Here is a 16052-nt window from a genome sequence, read left to right on the forward strand (position 1 = left end):
CCTGCCCATAACCTTGGGGAAATTCCACTATACCTTCGAACTACTAACTTTACCTTGGATTCTGGACGCAAAGCTCAAAATAGGGCTAAATAATCAAAATTTCTTCCAACCGCCATAGTTGATCTTGAATGAATAAATAATATTATATATTTGTTTTTATTTTGATATAGAAATATTTTAAATTTCTCAAGAACAAATGAAATTAGTGCTCCAGAAAAGTCTATGGCCTTTTCCCTCAAACTTCTCCATTGATGGGGCACCTGGGTGGCTCAGTCGGTTAAGCATCCGACTTCGGCTCAGGTCATGATCTTGCAGTCCGTGAGTTTGAGCCTCGCGTCGGGATCTGTGCTGACAGCTCAGAGCCTGGAGCCTGTTTCAGATTCTGTGTCTCCCTCTCTCTCTGACCCTCCCTCATTCATGCTCTGTCTCTCTCTGTCTCAAAAATAAATAAATGTTTAAAAAAAAAAACTTCTCCATTGATAATTTTGCTTCTCACTGCCAACAAATGTAGTCCTCTCCATAGCCAAAATAAATGTTGGCTCTGCTTCCCACCTAAGGCTGCTCCCCTCCCCCACTTAGTCCTCTCCACAGTTCTCTCAAACAACTAGTTCTTATTGGAAGCATTCTCTGCTCCCCTCCTATGCTGGTTCCAGTCTCCCAAGAGTTGCTTCCAATTTCCTCCCCAATACTAAGGGTCTTCTCTCACTGGGCACCTCTACTTTTCTATTTGTGTGTCAGTGACTTGATTTACGTTTTAGACAATTTTGATGCATTCTTTTTGCCACACACATCATGCATTCCTTACACACATGCACACACACACATTTAACACGACAGCTGTCAGGAGGGATCATGGAAGGAATTGTACCTAATAGCTAATTACTCTTTGAAAGACTCCTGCTACACTATTTATGCTAACATAGCATAAGACACTTTTGGAAGACACTCTTCATAATGTAAATGGGTAACAGTAAATAATCTTATCCAAAGAGAGAGAAAAGGGAATTAGCCACAACTCTGTGTTCTTCCCTCTTAGGCTCCACCTCTTAGAAACCTGATCAATGAATTTCCCCATCCACAAAACATTCATCCCTTCAACATGCTGAGCACCTGTTCTGTTACTGGCATTGTTCAGGGTACTAGTTTAGATTCTGCAATATGGGACGAAGGAGACTGATAATTTATGAGAGCAGTAACATCAGGCAGAGTCCAGAAAAGGTCTCTTTGGAGAGGTGACCTGTGAACTGAAACCTAAATGATGGGAAGGATCAGGGGAGGGTTTTTCAGGCAGAGGGAATGGCAAATGCAAAGGACGTGAGGTTGTAAGGCGCTTAGTGCCCTCTTTGCCCTCACGTCCCCGGAACTACTCTGCTTCCCCTCATCTAGGATGTCCTCCTCTCGAATGCTGTCCTAAATGCTGTTTTCAGACCCAGGAGTATTTAGATGCCCAACTAGTCTTTCACAGACTTAATGCTATCTATGTGACCTTCAAGGGTTTAAAAGAGAAACAGCAATTCAAAGCAAGCCTGCATCATCTTTGAGCAGAAACACTGATGACCTCATAGTGAAGTGTGTCACTTTTCCTTATCTGAGAATATACTCTTCATACAATATACTCTTCATTGTGGAATATATACCCTTCATAGGATTTAATGCCAGGAAGTAAAACTTCTTCTGAATAATGGTTTCCTTTCATTAAGCAATGAGTTATAGGTAACCTGTCCTTCAACCCTTTCGTTTTGGCTGCTGGAATCTCAGAGGTAAAACCTAGTGTCCCTGTTACAATAACAGCCCTGTCCGTGTTTTGTGGCATGTTCACCCCCTCCCCCATTTATTTCTCTTTGTGGCCTCTTATCTTTATTTTGTTTCATTTTCGTTCCCCTTTGTGAAAGTGCTTTTATTTAAGCTGCCTCAGACCTTTTGGAAATAGATGATGTATAAGTTATTAATCACCAGTGCCTTCTGGACACTCACAAGCAACTTCCTCATTGCAAAATCTCATGTGTTGCCTTGGTCCTAGTCTTACCGTCTCTGCCACAAGACATAACCCAGTTGCTCGTCCCTTATGAACCTGTCTCCCTTTTCCAATCTCTTTTGGGAAGATTACTATAAATATGAAGAAAGTTGGTTAAAAGCAACTCTACTTCCTTGGTTTCCTGGCAGACTACAGTGTCTTCATTTTCCTTTTAACACATTTTTTTTTATTCTGACCATCTTATGTATGAATGTGTTTGTGTGAATGTGTAAGTATGTTCATGTGTGTGTACATGTGTATGTGTGTGTACATGTGTGTGCACTTCAGTTTCCTCCTTTTCCCTCCTGCCCACTCAATGCAGATATACTTCAGGATTCTCTTCCAGGCTTTCACTCCTGTCTACACTTTTTTTCTTGGCAATCACCTACCACTGCTGCTTCTAAGTAAAAGATTTTCAAATTGTACTTCTAGCCTCAGCCTCTCTCCTGAGTTCACATTCCAAACTCCCTGGAACCACTTGAACATCGGAGTCAGAATGAGGCCCTGTAGTTCTTTTACCCTCCCAACCCTTAAATCTCCTCCATAACATCTAGGCCAAGGGCGCCACCTTTGGCAAGATTTGCCATCTTTGCAAATGCTTCCACCAAGCATTTGATGGCAACCTTATCGCCTTTCAAAGCAGCCCATCTAACTAAGCCGGTTTTGACCATTGTTTCCAAGGGACGCCTGGGTGGCTTGGTCAGTTGAGCGTCCGACTCTTGGTTTCAGCTCAGGTCATGATCTGACAGTTTCTGAGTTCAAGCCCTGCTCTGGGCTCCACACTGACAGTGCAGAGCCTGCTTGGATTCTCTCTCCCTCTCTCTCTGCCCCTCTCCTGCTCTCTCTGTGTCTCTCTCAAAATAAATAAACATAAAAAAATTTTTTATTGTTTCCAGTAGGATGGAAAAATCTATTTCTATGACATGTGCCTGCTGGTTCTAATACTATTCTTTATTTTAAATTTACTCATTTTGAGGGAGAGAGAGAGAGAGTACGCACAAGTGGGGGAGAAACAGAAAGAGACAGGGACGGAGCAAATCCCAAGCAGGCTCTGCACTGAGAGCCCAGTGAGAGGCTCAAACTCATGAACTGTGAGATCATGACCTGAGCTGAAACCAAGAGTCAGAAGCTCAGCAGACCGAGCCATCCAGGTGCCCCTCTGATGCCATTCGTAAGTGTAACATTAAGAGCTAAGATGGACTGAATACCAAGCATGTGCCAGGGCCACTGCACATATTATCTCTTTACAACTCTGCCACGTGGCTTTATTATTCACATTATATCACTGGGGCAATTTTTAATTAATCTAATTATTCACATGAGTCTCCTCCAAATGGTGACATACACATATTCTCTAGGGGAGCTACTCTGTTTCAGGTTCAGAAAGTAAAAGTGCCTCCAATCACTTTCTTTAAGTTTATTCATTTATTTTGAGGGAGGGAGAGGGAGAGGGAGAGGGAGAGGGAGAGGGAGAGGGAGAGGGAGAGGGAGAGGGAGAGGGAGAGGGAGGGAGGGAGAGAGAGAGAGAGAGAGAGAGAGAGGAGAGAGAATTCCAAGCAGGTTCCACAATGCAGAGCCCGACATAGGGCTTGAACTCATGAGCCGTGAGGTTGTGGCCTGAGCCAAAGTTGGATGCTTAACTGACTAAGCCACCCAGGCTTTTTAAGTGTATTTATTTTTATACACTCTTTAAGTGTATTTATTATAAATAAATTATTTATTTATTTATTTTGAGAGAGAGAGAAAGAGAGAGAGAGGGAGAGAAAGAGAAAGAATGAGCAGGGAGGGGCAGAGAGAGAGAATCCCAAGCAACCTCCATACTCTGTGCTGAGCCCAATGTAGGGTTTGATCTCATGACCCTGAGATCAAGACCTGAGCTGAAACCAAGAGTCAGATGCTTAACCAACTAAGCTACCCAGGTGCCCCTCCTCCAATCACTTCTCACATGAACAACGGATTTTGTTAATTTTACCATCTGTATTGCAAACCTTTAACTATGGTGTCCAGAGGAAAGAAATTCAAACTAACATTCCAGTTGTGGTTTGAATATGCAGAACAGAACTGTTACCAGCTTCATTCTAGATACTATGAGCCTGTGCTGACCTAGCCTAAGAGGAGACCTGCCTACAGAATCAACCAGGCTTTTAACCAACAGCCTACTCAACAGCTCCTAGAATTCTGATGGGTACAACAAACTATTTCTTAATTGTACCTGTACTACCCAGACACATAGGCTCAAATCCTTCACGTTGGCCTTGAGGTTCCTTTTACATCTTCTAAATATCATTGGTGACCAAGTCGTGAAGGCTCGGAGTTGAACATGTTCTCACAATGTCATCTTCCTACTGCCTCAGGCTGGGCCTTTCTCTGTTTCCCAGTCTAGGTTCAGCTTTTCTCACTTGGATAGCTGCTTCCCTCCAGCTCCCCGCTGTGTAGACCTGATGAAGACAGCTCTTACCCTGCACTCCTCCCCACACTGATGTCCATGCCCACCGGTGTCTGTCTCCTTTCTGGCCTTATCATCCTATGATTTCCTGCATGTACTATATACTTCTGGGAAACTGTGCCACAAAGTATTTTTCAAGTTCTGCACCTTTATTTACATTGTCTTTGAGCCTGGAAGGTCTTTGTTTGCTTGTTAGAATTCTATCTTTCAGTAACTTGAGAAAATGTCACAAGCTCTATGAAACTTGTGCCAGATCCTGGGTCTGTCCATCAAAAGTTAGTCTAAAGTTCCTGAGTTCTCATGCACTTTGTGTCTCTCCTAGAATAGAAGAGGAATAGCAATATGCATACATATTTCTTTTTTCAACTGCTCTTTAAGCTCCTTACATCTTAGCTATGGCTTATTTCATTTTACCATTCCCAGATACAGAATAGGGCTCTAATTTAGTTGCAGTAATTACAAATGAGGAGGCAGGAAACAACAACAACAAAAACTGAAACTAATGACTAGCTGAACCTGAAGAAAACTTGGCAATCTAATGCAAACACTTGGAAAATCAGACGCACACCCGTCATATTTACAGATGCCCCAAAAGAGCAGTCTCCATTATTCCCGCCTGCCTCTGATTACATTTTTCAAATTGTGGGCTCTCCCCTCAAGCACAAGAACTCTTTCCTCTTCCCTGAGATTTAACCAGGCTAGAATTCCCAGGGCTGGTGGTCAGAGGCCAGCACACTAAGTGTCAAAGTTGATTTTGTTTGTAACCAGCAGCATCACTGATCACCTTTGGTGATCCTACTAAACCATAAAAAAATTTACATTCCCTTAAAAATAATTGCAATGATAATGAGCAGAGAATCTTCTCCAAGCACACTTGCCACTCCCTTCAAAATCTTAATAAATAGTTTGGTCATGAAGTCATTGCATTGCCCTACTGCTCAATAAAACAAAGCTGAACATGTGTATTTATTCATTGCTGGTATTTTCAATCAAAATGCAAAGGTCTCTTTATATCATTAAAATAAAACTGATTTTATATAAGATGGACTTAGGAGTAGTTATATTTAAAAAGAAAAATCTGGAGATTTTTTTTTTTTATAAATGTGAGTGAATTTTGGTATTACCTAGAAGAATTTTTAACTATTCAACATAACCTCTTATCAGGTCAAGAAAAGTGCTTCACATTTTTTCCTTCCTGGAATTAACATTTATTTAATGAAATTCTACATCATAAAACACCACTTGCATTACTCAGATGTTCAGTCAATGAAATTACTGAATTAATGAAAAAAAATTACCTTCTTAAGATCAGGTCACATGAATTCACAAAATTGGAAGTGGTTACATAATATAGCGGAATTACATAATAATGTATTGAATGGTATTATACTTTAAGATATAATGTGTTTTTAGCTAACAGTCGTGTTTGTTGAGCCCAGTCTTCCTTTTACCTGACTTTCCTTCTTATCTCATTGGTTCTTCCCTTGGTATTCTACAGTGTGCATATTTTCTTCCTAAATGCCTGGCTATGATTACAAAGGCATCAGGTCCATGGTTTTCTCATATCAACCCACAGACAAAAAGAGGAAACACACACATACAGTCAGACACTGACACAGAAAGTTACCTCTTCAAAATATTAAACTGTGAAGACAATACCAGTGTGTAAGGATTCTCTACCTCTTGGTTATTGGCATTAAAAAATGATATATAAGTATACCTTCAACTAAATCCAGCATTTATACAACTATAGTTGGGTCATTAGGCATTGGATTTACTAAAGGTAATTTAGTCTAAAATATTTCTTCAACAGCAAAAACTCAGATTACTGGACATGAGCAGGTTAAAACATGGGCTCTAGTGGCTTGAATCAAAGTTGCCAATATTATTTACTCATAAACTAACAGAGATATGAAAAGCAGGCCAGTTTATTCCTGACTACCAGGAGAGAATAAAACAGCAGGGTGGCTTTGTTTTATTTTATTTTCCTGACAGATTTAATATTTGAGTGCTTGCTAGGTCTTAAGTTTCAGGCAAAAATTATGTAACTATCCTAAATTATATAAAATAACGTACACACCTATTTTCTATAAAATGTTAGGTGTACAAAAAGAATTGCTACTCCTTTCTCTTCAATTTATCTATTTAGAAATACTACTTATATTACCAATCATACCAATTATAATAAAAAGAGAGAAAAAGGGAAGTCAAACGTCACGTTTCACCCACACAGTAGGTAGGGAAAAAAATAATACTGCAATTCACACTGGAATATCTAATACTCTAATTTACATCAGAGAATTTAATACTCCAATTCAAAATATAGCATTTAGTTGGGGATAAGTTTGTGAGTTATATAGGTCACTGTATTGCTTTATACCATGTCTCTGTCTTAATACCCTCATAAAGAGCACTGGATTTTCCTTTGCTTTTAGGTAAGTCTTGATCATCTAAACTCATAGGGCACAGGAAAATTGTGTATGGTATGGTAGTGCTGAGTAGAAATAAATTGAGAGAGAAATAAGTTCAAATCTCAAATTATCACATATAGTTACTTATTAGCAGCTCAGATGGAAGGTTTAGTGACAAGCAAGTTAAATTCAGTGGCTGAAATGAGGGTTTAGCTTACCTTCAAGTTAATTCATCATAATGTTAATGTCTTTCACTACTGTGCATAGGCAAGTTAACTGTCTTTTCATCTTTTTCTAGGGAGGATTTGAAGTCTCTACCCCGATCTTATAAATGATATCAAATCTTCCTAGATCAGGATACATCTAGTTGCTACATGAAGAGATTACCCTAATAATTTCAGTAAGTAGGTGTTGAAGATGGTTTTCTTTCTCCAAAATCAAATGTAACTTTTTATTTTAATCTGAAAAGACTGTTCTGGATTTCATTTCAATTAACTATGTTATAAAAATATTATCAAAGAAGGAATGTCAATAGTATCAGGAGAAATTTTATGATATTTTTATTGCACAGGAAATATGGATCTATGGTATCACTCTCTCTGATTCCCTTTTCTCACCCCTCCCCCAACATTTTAATATACCTTAATTTATATTTTGATGATCATCCAGGGTAATTTTTAAGTGAGGAGGGGAAAAGGCACAGTATAGATGTGTATAGACATTTTTTTTATGTTAATGAGGGAGAAATGGGAGTTGGGGTGGATTCACAAAGAGTATTAAGCTTCCAGTCTTTTGTTGTTTGGATTGTGGAGGTGGTGGTTACATCATCCACCAGCCAGAACCACTTCCTGCTTTCCCTTCCCCTTATCTGAGTCTCTGCTTTCATTAGGGGTAGAGAAATCTTCACTTTGAGGTCAATTAGCCTAAAACTGCTAAATCCTAAGGAGATCCTTACTCATTACTTCCACCTTGTATTTAGTTGTGCCTTGTAAACACAATGGTCAGTGCCCACGAGATAGAAGCAAAACAGTAAGCTGAAGAATTTTATATATAAAGTCCTTATAGAAAGAGGCCACGTTTAATTAATTTCTGCATCCAAAAATCTTATCACAGAGTGTGGCATGTAGTAGGTACTCAACAGTGTTTATGAATGAATATGGATGTTCATTTAACCGGTTAGTTAAACAAGCTGGTCAGGAAAGGATAACACAGCAAACACAGAGAATAACTTCAACGTTAATAAGGACCCCAGTAGTTAAGACAAATAGTGGCAAGAAATTAAAATCCCTTCAAGTACTCATCATCTACATGATGCTTCTTGGATTAGTTTAAATTATCTAACTCTAGTACAATATCTAACACTTGCATAGTCATTGCCAACATTGGAAACGTTTTTACAGACATTATTTCACTTAATACTTCCACATTTTTGAGGTATATACTATCAGGTCTTCAATTTTATAGATGATGATACCAAGGCTCAACAAGGTTAAAGCTAAATCTCTGGTTATTTGAATCCCAAATCCGGGCTCATTCCAAAAAGAATTACCTTCTCTGCTTTAAACAAGTCTCTTTCTTTCAAGGGCAAGTTTCCACATGCTTTTTTACATCTTCTAAATTAAATCACACAGATTACCACTTTTCAGATAGCAGACTTTCAAATATTTGTTGATTTTGACTAACTGAAGCCTGAAAAAGTGGAAGACATGAGAGAAATGGAGTGGAGACATGGGTTGGTTTTCCTAGAACCAAAACTGACTCCTAAAATCTCCAGATCAGATAGCCTTCCATAATTTACCAAAACCAAGCCCCAGCCTCTCACTGAGACTAGAAACAGAGACAGTGTTGTCAACTTTGACAGAAGGGTTTTCACTGGATTTAACTCATGATACCATTTGGAAGACCTGAGAAAATTGAAGAAATGAAATAAAAACTTACCTGCTCATTTCATTTATGTCATAATTTCCCCTGGGTGGTGTCTGTTTTATTGTAATGTCATGGCTCTTGAATTCTAACCTTTGTATTTCAATAGACAATCAGCGGTACTATGAAAAGCCTGTGACCTAATACAAGGAAGTAAATATTTGCTTTGTGAACTACATTCATTGTCTGTAATAAAATTATATTTATTGACACAGATATTTTTTTAAAAATCTCAAACACAAAGTTTAAGAAATTCAGAGAGATTTTAGATGTTTATTACTCATGCTAGAATTTCAAGTATGAAATATTTATATAATTTCATGAAAAATCTTGCACATCTAGTAAAGAGTAGAGCAAGAATTCAAATCTAGTTTTATTTGAAACAAGATTTCCTGTTCCACCACAACTTACTGCTTTTCCTACTGGGGCCTCCCATTCTATAAATTCCAAGTTTGTTGATTCTTTTTTACTGAGGTTTTACTATATTTGATGAAGGGGCACCAGCAGTAACATAAAAGTTTACCCTTTTTAGGTAGTTTCATATCTAAGGGACTTCACAGATTTTTCAAGCTAACTACTCAGGTTTTTGAAACCAAATTTGTCAAAAGTCATAGGATTTAAAAAGTCAAAACCAGGAGCTCAGGAGAGCACTGAATCTTGTGAAACACTATATAGAACTCATTAAGAGACTAGATTAGATTCTCACCTTTTAAATATTTAAATTTTACCTCCAGCTGAAAATTTGAGATAAGATTCCAATCTGATATGGTTGTATAATTCAACTTAATTGATTTCATTTTGATGAGAAACTTCAATTAATGCCCTGTATGACCTCCAGCTACACTTATATTTCCCTTTAATTTCCTTTATCTCGGGAAAACTCAAAAGTTCTACAGCATTGGCAACTGACAAAAACAATCCATGAAAATCCAGGAACTTATCATGTAGTAAGGTGTGTGTATGTGTATGTGTGTGTGTCTGTGTGCGTGCGCGCATGCACAGCGCCCAAGCAGAAAAACAGCAGATCCTTACTATTAAGTGATTCTGGGCTTCTGAAAGGGACTGTACACTTTGGAAAGCCCAGGTTCAGTGGCAGGTGACCGTACGTTATGGACACCACAGCAGCCCGAATCCTGTGGCTGATCCATCTCCAGATTTTGGTGATGTCTCCTCCACTCAAGCTGAGTTGGAGTCTGGTTCAGCCTCAACAATCTCAGTAGTCTTTGCCAAATGTCCTCTGGGTTACTAAGCACTTCCTTTTTTTTGTGTTTCTGCCACATTTAAAAATTAACATTAGCACTCAAATGAATAAGAAAAATGTACCAGAATACCAAGAGAAAAAACGGGCAAAAGACTTGAACAAGCTATCCTTAAAGACCAAAATAAAAAAATAATTTCTTTTTGACATGTTAAAAAAGTTATTAGCATTATTAGTAACAAAAGAAATAAAAGTTTGAAAAAGATTTTCATTTATCAAGTTAGCAAAGATTTTTCAAAAGACGATAGTATGTTGGTAACAGTATGTTGTTGCTCTAAGCATCAAGCCTAGACAAAAAAAAAAAAAAAATGCTACACAGATATACAGACAAAATCCATGCATAAGGATGTACTTCAGTTACAACAATAAAATATGGGAAATGACATAAAAATCTAAAAGTAAAACAATGACTAAATAAATTAAAACATCCATAAGTTGAATTATTTTGCAGTCACTAAATTGTATTAAAAATACCAGTGTTTAAAAAAAAATACCATTTTTAATTTCCTGGGAAACACCAAAGTAATATTTTTTTTTAAAGTAAGTATGAAGTTCTACAATGTGATTCTACTTCTTTAAAAAATAGTACACATTATGCATAGTGGTAAACTACTGTGTATTTTCAACAGCAATTCTTTAGGCATTGGGATAATTATAAGTTCTTACTACATGCCAGGCATATGTTTAGCACCTTATATACAATGCAATAAATTTATGCTTGCAAAAATTTTAGGAGATGGGTTTTATCCCTGTTGTATATCTGAGGAAACCGAGACCCCGATCAGGTAAACAACTTTACCACAATGACAAAGCTCTTCCGTGGAGAAACCAGAACATAAACTAAGGTCAGCTTGACCCAAAGTTCCTGCTCACCACGTCCATGTCTCTGCCCACAGGTAATTTTAATTTTCTGTTTCATATATTTTTATGTGTTCTAGGGGATCTAAAATAAGCATATAAGGCTTTTATAATCTGAAAATAAATCCATAGTTTAACTGCTGTATTAAAAAGATGCAGATTCACAAATGACAATTCTAAAAATTGCTTCCTCCCAAGATGTGGGACCATGAACAGGATCTTTAGGAACTCAAACTAATGGGGTAATGACCATAAGCACTCCTTTTAATAAGTGTAATCCCAAAGACTTTTGTGAGCCATCTCAATTCCGCAAAATTTATTCATTTAAGAAATACTTGCTTAACACCTACCTTTTGCCAGGTATTGTGCTAGATGTTGGCACAATAGTAGGAGGACCAGTCTGAAGGACTTTCTTTGGATACTGGGAAAGTCTTTAGGGGATAAGTAGAGATGGGAAGAGATAGAGAAGGTGGCAAGACTGTCAATTTAACACTGGAAGTCCTGGCTACATACATCTAAGGTTTTTTGTTTTTTTGTTTTTTTTTTTAAATCTTTCCCTAAAAACATATAGGATTCCTGAGGATCCAGGACACCCCCGTAAATGTCATAAAATGTGAAGGCTCTACAATGCATTCATACTTTTACTCTAATTATACTAGTCAGATAAGCTAAAATGTTTTATATGTGTGTGTGTGTGTATATATATATATATATATAGTTTTTAATGTTTATTTATTTTTGAAGAAGAGAGAGACAGAGTGTGAGTGGGGGAGGGGCAGAGACACACACACACACACACACACACACACACACACACGCACACACAGAATCCGAAGCAGGCTCCAGGCTCCAAGCTGTCAGCACAGAGCCCAACGCGGGGCTCCAACTCACAAACCTCGAGATCATGACCTGAGCCGAAGTCGGACGCTCAACCGACTGAGCCACCCAGGCGCCCCTGAACTAAAATGTTTTTAATATCACATAGCACTATTCTCATCCACAGGCTATACACTAGTCCTCACATTTGCCCTTCTGGGTGGTACAGTATTTTCATTTTTAAGGAAGCAGAGTTGGACCATCAGAAGGATTCTTAGCAGAAATGCAGTTGGATGGATTTCCATCCTCTTGGCTCCATACTTCTTTGTCCATGTCCACCTTCCATTTTTCAGGAAAAGCGAATGTCTTTCAGCAAATGGACTTCTAATGTGAAGGCCACTGTCTCTACAGTTGTAGATTAACAGGCAAATGTTTTCTGACTTTTTTTTTTTAATTTTTTTTTCAACATTTATTTATTTTTGGGACAGAGAGAGACAGAGCGTGAACAGGGGAGGGGCAGAGAGAGAGGGAGACACAGAATCGGAAACAGGCTCCAGGCTCTGAGCCATCAGCCCAGAGCCCGACGCGGGGCTCGAACTCACGGACCGCGAGATCGTGACCTGGCTGAAGTCGGACGCTTAACCGACTGCGCCACCCAGGCGCCCTGTTTTCTGACTTTTTAATTTATGAGTCAATCAGAATTTTTATCGATATAGACTTAGGTTATTTACTTTTATGTGGCTATTATAATAAGATCAAACGAGTAAGAATACATATAATTAAATACATATATCTCCTTGTCTACAAAGTCCCAAGCCCTAGTGGTAGGAAATGTTAAGGAATGTCGTTAAGCAAAAGTATAGGAAGTCCATAGGAATTACAGTAATTTAGATTTTCAACACTGAGTTCAAATAAATTTAGACCCTATACGAAGATCCCTAAAAGCAAAGAGATACCTATTTGCGAAGGAAAACCTGGGATGCCTTAGAATTGAACACAGACAGCAAATTAAATCTCCTTGTTAATTCTCTTCCATGGGGATTAAACACCAAGGAATCATTGAGAAACCAGAGTAAAAAAGGTCTAAGTTGGTACAATAGATTCCTTATGTTGTTTGTATATTAGGTGGTTTTCTTAATCTTTCAGGCTACAAATTTAGGAGGAAGGATAAGGGTCCATAGTTCTGAGATCGGCTGTCACTGCCATGGAGATTCATCCTATTTAATACATGATACCATCCAATCTTTTCATAATAATAAACACTTGTTTTATCATCTCCACAAATCGTAAACTACCCTTCCATGGTTTCTCTGACTACAGTTTTTCAAGATTACAAAAATACTGAGTAAATCTACTCTCCAGTGAGTGTACTAATTACTGTTTTAGTTCATGCTAACAGAAGAAATGGCTTAATAACAGTAACTTAACTGAAGGAGGTCGAACTGCTCATTCATTTAAACTGAGTACAAATCATCTTTGTGTTAGATATCAGTGCTATAATGTATATTTCATGGATACCTGCTATTATTACTTACAGACTTTAGCAACACAATTTAAAGTGTTTCAGTTTCCAAAATTATTTAATACCCATAATGCGACCAGGAGGAAAACATTATTTTCCACTACAACAGTAAAAACTGTTTCTCTTTTCTCCAATTAAATGATTTCGGAAGGATGCATTACCCGGAAAACCGGTATGTATGAACGCCGGAAATGCAGATGATATCTAGTCTCAGAAATGTTTATTCTAAACGGGAACTAAACTATTAGATTTCTCTCTATTATTTATGATAGGCTTCCCATGATGGAAATAATCTCCCTGTAAAATAATCCAAAAGGAAATTGGAAAAAACAACAACAACAACTATGGGAAGGTTGCAAAGTTCCCTAGACAAACCTTTCCAGAGACTCTTTCAGAAGGAGGCATTTTTCGAAGGGTCAGGGAGGTTTAGGAAAACTCTGCCAAGGAGCCAGGGTCAGTCTCCCCGGAGCGACTAAGATTGTCCCAGGTGAGCAGCGTCCGGGACTCCGGATGGAGGCAGAGGACGCAGGGCGGGTCCCCGCACAGCGGGCATCTTTTCGGCCAGGCGACCCCCGCTCAGTCTCCAGGACCCCAGCGACTCCCGAGGCTGGCGCGGGCTGCCCGGGACGCACTGCCAAGAGCCTCCCGCTCCCGGGGAGCATCCCCCCTTCCTCGGCTTCCGAGGCCAGCTCTGTCCCTCCGCCATCCTCCAGTCCTCCGACATTTTTCACGGAGACCTGGAGGCAGGGAGAAGAGGAAACGGCCGAGTGTCTGCATCCAGTCTCTGCCGCAGCACCAGAAGAGGAGAGGAGGACGGAGGCTGGCGAGAAGATAGCTATTAAACTGTGATTCCATCCCCAAAAAAAAGAATCACCATCACCCCCAGCAGGGGAGTCTCGGATACACCCACCCGGACACAGGCGAAGGGGTTGGTGGGCGTTCCTCCTCCTGGTCCCCTCGGTGCCTGTGAAATCTACCCTAAACCGTGCACACAAGAACTCCCTTTCCTACGACTAACGGGAGGGGAGGAACAAAAGAGACCCCCACGCCCTATACACACACACACACCACTCAGATATCTGACCGACGCTCAAGGTATGCATTTTTGCAATCCCTTAGGCTTACACCTTCCCCACCTGGTTAGTGCATTTACCCAAAGAAAGAAAGGGAAAAAAAAAAAAAAAAACCCACCCCGAGGTGATCGGTCGAACGGGCACTGTTAATTTCACATTCGGTTTTCTAACAAACGACCACAAAAATCCCGCAGGATCTCGCGCCCCCGCGGGGTCTCTGCCGCCCCCGGCCCTCTCTGCCGGCTCCCCGAAGGCGCCCAGCCCTCCGCTGCGGACCCGACCGAGGCTTCCCCGGGCGGGCCGGACGCTCGCCCAGCCCCTCCGCAGCAGCTGGAGGGCGGCGAGCGGACCGCGCGGTGGCAGCAACGCGGGATTCAACTTCCCAAACCTGCGGCGCGGCCCCCGCTCCCTCCCGCGGCGCCGCGGCCGGCGCCGAGACCCCCGCGCCCGCAGCCACCCCCGCCGGGGCTCCGGCGGTTGCACTCGCCGCCCCCTCTTACCTTCACCTCCCCCAGCCACCACCTTTTAAAACATTCATCCCTCGGTGCAAAGCAGACATTTTGATGTCATTTACTTAGCACTGCTCGGTTTCAGAAGCAACATCTTACCCCGTCGCCTGGAGGTGTGGGCAGCGCACCGATGGGTCCGGGGGCGCAAGGCTGGGCTGCTCGGTCCTCTAGCGGAGCGGGTTTGCTGCCATCCGCCCAACTTCAGCACCCAGCGGGCGAGGAGAGAGGGAGAGAGGCGAGGATGGAGGGGAGAGGGGAAGGGGAGGAGGGAGGGTGGGCGGGGAGGGAGCGGGCGCCGCTCGGCAGCGCGCATGCGCCCCGCGGGCGGGCGCAGCCCCTCGCCCGGCTCGGCCCGAGGTGCCGCTTCTTCCCCCGGCGCGCGGCCGCGTGAGTCACGGCCCCGCCCCTCCCGGCGGCCCGGCCCCCGCGCGCTCGCCTCGGCGCCGCGCCCACGGTGCGGGGGTCTGCGCGGAGCTTCGCCGGAGCCTCGGGGACCTGGGAGCCTTCCTTGATTGGAGAGGCTCAGCCTCCTGGGCTCCCTCAACTTCACGTTCGCCCGCAGCCCGCGTTATTTTCTCGTGCGCTTTAGGAGACTGCTGGAAACCAGAAGCGTGTCTTTTAGGAGGGGAAAAAAGCGCTGCAACGGTGGGGTCCCAGGGGAAGCAGTCCCTGCGGGAGGGTTCAAGAAAGTGGGGGGTTAAGGAAGTTTTGCGCCCCAAAGGAGTCGACTGTACGAAGAGTTCTTTGTTGATATCGGCACCCAGAAATCTGACCCTTTTGCCTTTAAGAATTATTTCAGATCTGGTCTGGGGCATGTATTCTGTCTCGGGCGTCTGGACCACTGGAGCCAGAGTTTTGAGTGAGAGAAGGCGATGACAAGGCAAGAGTCGTGAATTACTAACAGAGGTGTTGATGCTAGGGGCTTGGAATATCCTTTGGGGACAGCTAGGTAGCTATCAGGTCTGATAATTGTTCCATTCGCTAGCGGAGCCCAGCTCGGTAGTGAAGAAGCTTTGGATGCTTAATGCATCATGAGCGCTAGATTGCATCTCTGATGATTAAATTGAAGTGTTTGTGAGGGTGAATTAGGGAAGCGGGTGTCTCTCTTGAGATGTGACATCTGTGGGAAGAGGAGTGAGTTCCTGGCTGGAATGATTAGGCTTTTTTCTTATACCTACTTAAAACTGATTACTTGTAAATATATATGATTTCCCATTGCTTG

At 41.4% G+C, this 16052-nt stretch overlaps 1 protein-coding gene across 4 annotated transcripts in view; it reads right to left on the bottom strand.

Moving 5' to 3' along the window:
* The window catches only part of RGS17 (regulator of G protein signaling 17), a 99124-nt gene extending 84022 nt beyond the window's left edge, over nucleotides 1-15102 (bottom strand). For 3 of the 4 annotated variants that reach the window (XM_045058248.1, XM_045058245.1, XM_003986661.6), the window contains exon 1: nucleotides 14930-15102. The gene's annotated coding sequence lies outside the window, so the exon portion shown is untranslated. Of the gene's footprint in view, nucleotides 1-14821; nucleotides 14841-14929 lie in introns of those variants that run through there. The other variant, XM_045058246.1, reaches the window with a different exon arrangement.
* Nucleotides 15103-16052: the final 950 nt, after the last annotated feature.

The sequence above is a fragment of the Felis catus genome, chromosome B2, assembly GCF_018350175.1.
Source record: "Felis catus isolate Fca126 chromosome B2, F.catus_Fca126_mat1.0, whole genome shotgun sequence".
Taxonomy (NCBI): Eukaryota; Metazoa; Chordata; class Mammalia; order Carnivora; family Felidae; genus Felis; species Felis catus.